Source organism: Dipodomys spectabilis, unplaced genomic scaffold (genome assembly GCF_019054845.1).
Source record: "Dipodomys spectabilis isolate Male_0828 unplaced genomic scaffold, ASM1905484v1 ptg000155l, whole genome shotgun sequence".
Lineage (NCBI taxonomy): Eukaryota > Metazoa > Chordata > Mammalia > Rodentia > Heteromyidae > Dipodomys > Dipodomys spectabilis.
The window spans coordinates 3,597,011-3,600,450 of NW_024870832.1; positions in this window are offsets into that span (position 1 = coordinate 3,597,011).

The following is a 3,440-nucleotide window of genomic DNA, read 5'->3' on the forward strand; positions in this document are numbered from 1 at the left end:
CCACTTTGAGCCACAGCTCTACTTCCAGTTTTCAGGGAGATAAGAGTCTCACAGAGTTTCCTGCAAGGGCTGGTTTTGAACCATGATCCTTAGATCTTAGCCTCCTGAGTAGCTAGGATTACAGGTATGAGCCACCAGTGCCCAGCTCATCTATTTTCTTTTTTATCACCCATAATGAGATAAAATTAGGGCTCACATTACCCTTTTCCCTAACCTAGCAACAGTTATAGAAGCAGGACTTGTAATTCTCATCATCCTCAGGAAATGAGACAAGCCAGGAAGAATGAATGAATCTACCTAAGCTCTTAGGAATACAACCAACATTGTCCAGCCAGTTTCTCAAAATGTAAGCAAACCTAGAGATCTACTCTGCTTTCCGAGGTTTAGCTGCCACCCTTGACCACTTTCCTATTTGGCCATGCCAAGTCCACCATGTAGACTTGTTTGTAAAAGACCAGGAGGCAATGCCATGAGATACTGTGGTCCTCAAAGCTAGCACTTCAGAATCACCTAGGATCCATAGAAAATGCAAACAGCTAAGCCCCATCTCATAACCGCTGAATCAGAATTACTTTGAATAGGCCAGGAAACCCACCTTTGAGTTTCTCATTTACCTGTGACCCAGAGTTTGAGAACCAGAGAAAATGTATAGAAAGTAATATCAAAGGAAAAGTTCAAGAAGTCAACAGAAAGACAGGCAGAGAATGTATCATTGCAATATAAGAGCTGGACCCTCATCTCCTTTACTCCTGTGTAAATGTTCCCACCTTAAATGTTTTTCTTGAGGACACACTGAACAACACTCGGGAGACTCAGTGAGCCAATGTGACTTCACTAAAGACAGCCAAAGCATTGTGCCAAGGTTTATGGAAGATAAATAAGGATAGGTCATGTCCACAATGAAAGAATTATGTGTCCCTGTTAAAAGCAAAGGAGCAAAATAATAAGGTGAAAAGAGTAAGGGCCAAGAATCATGACCTTGAGAATAAAGATACAGTTAGCAGTCAAGCTTAAAAATTTGTGGGTATGCGCACATGTGCATGCGCATGTGTGTTTGTACCCAAAGAGAAGGAAAGAAATGAAAGAAAAACCCAAAAGAAACAAAAGAAAATTGTTCATCTTCATTGGAAGAAACTGATCTACACAGTGAAACCTAGAAAGAGAATCGCTGTGGCTAAGAGTCTGGGCTCATCAGCAAATTTATTTCTACAGGCACTGATTAGACTTTGGGTAGACAGATTACTCCTAACACTACAAAGAGATACCAACTAGGCCTCCTGAAAGGTTATTTCTCTCTGGATGTAACTCATGTGATAAAGGAGACTGGCAAACCCTAATGTATGCAAGCCACAGATGTGATAGAAGAGCTGATGGTGATGTTCTAGCTCAGATCAATGGCCTGGGAAGCAGTAGAGACAATGATTTCATTCTAGTCCAAGGACCAGAATCAGTCCACTGATTCAAATATTTATCTCCTCCAGAAACACCCTCACAAACTAACCCAGAATAATGTTTGACAAACATCTGGGCATCCCCTAGCCTAGTCAAGTTGATATATGAAACAAGCCATCACAGGAACTCTCTTCCAACTTGTTGCAAATAGACCTTGGAGATCGTTGAGACATTTCTGTCTGGAAACCTCAGAACCTGGCTTTGGCACAACAGCTCCATCAACATCTATCGAACAGAAGTTGGTTTTTGTAGAGATACAACATATAAGTAAGTGAAATCTGAATGTCTCATCGAGGAAAAGTCACATCTCCACGATTCTTTAAGTAAAAGGAGGGCAATGCAGTGAGACCTTGCATTTCTTTTACCATTTTGCACCTGCAATCCATGGGCTCGGGCATAGCTAGAGAATCTACTCTCTTCCAAGCTGAGAAAACAGCATGGCCAGGGTGATGTGGGTATATTCCCAACACCCCAGGTTGGATCACAAGACTCATCACACAGTTGTGCCCACAGTGAAATTTACCCATCAATGAGAGGCTCTACTCCTAACTCAACAGAGGAAAAGAACAACACAGGGCAAAGTGCAGAGAAAGGCTCCCCAGCATTCTCTTCTCATGGAGTCATGGGGGATGTTCTGGGATGCCCTCCAGGGTCACATGACAATAACAGATGTGAAGCTGAAACCCCATGGAGATTAGGCACCCAACCTCTTATGAGGAGCTTCTTGTGTAGGTGCCTTACTTGGTCCAAAATCACAATTCTAGGCTCCCAGAGGGAAAGCAAGTGTGAAGCCTACCAGATCAATTATACCAAATATAGTTTACAATTATGCAATTATAGATTCAGGAAAGTCAGGAAAGTAATCTGGGAATTAAAATCTAGATTCCTAGATACCAGTCAAAAGTCAACCTTGCAAGAAAGCCTTTCCAAGTATGGCATTTTCTGCCAGATGCTGGTAACTCACACTTATAATCCTAGCTATTCAGGAGGCTAAAATCTGAGGATGACAGTGCAGAGTCCTGCATGGGCAGGCAAACTGATGCAATTCTTAGCTCTAATTAACCAGTGGAAAAAATCCAGAAGTGGAGGTGTGGCTCAAAGGGTAGAGCACCAGTTATGGGAGTGTGAGGTCCTGAGTTCAAGCTCCAGTATCAACACACACACACATACATACACAAATGGTAGTGTCAAGATTACTATACTAATACTTTTTTGCACAATCAGAAGATATTTCCTTCCTTCACACAGCTACTTGCTTGGGGATGAGAACAAGAGTGGAGGAGTGGCATTCACTCTTCAGAAATGGAGGTGGAAAGAATGAACACCATCACAAAAGGCTGCCTGTACTACAAGGAACTTAAAAATGTGCTGTCTAGCCAGGCGCCTGTAACTCACACCTGTAACTGTAGCTACTCAGGAGGCTGTGATCTTGAAGTAAGAATGATGAATCTAACTGGCACCATCTTGGTCACATGGTTGCTGATAGGGTATTGGGTTTAACTGGCACCATCTTGTCTTCATGGTGGAGGCAGGGAAGTCCCGCCTTCCAGGAGATGGACATGCCTGAATTCCTAGAGGCCAGACTGTAGGTCTTTACAACAAGAGTCTGGCTGCAGTCACTGTCCTTCTAATAAATACTTCCAATTCAACCACTCAAAATGTGGCTTTCTTGTTTCCTTGCTGTATAACCCTCTGCAGACAGTGATTCGAAACTAGCCTGGATAAGAAAGTCTGTGTGACTCATCTCTGATAAACTACTAAAAAGCCCAAAGTAGAGTTGTGATTCAAGTAGTAGAATGCTAGCCTAGAGCAAAAAGAAATTCAAGAGACAGTGCCCAGGTTGAGTTCAAGCCCCAGGATGGCATAAATAAATAAATAAATAAGGTGTTCTGCACAGTGCAGAAGTGAGTGTGACCAGGGTCAGAGTATGAGATTCTACTTCAATAACCATACTGTAGAAATGATAAAAATTAACAACTTTCAAGGAA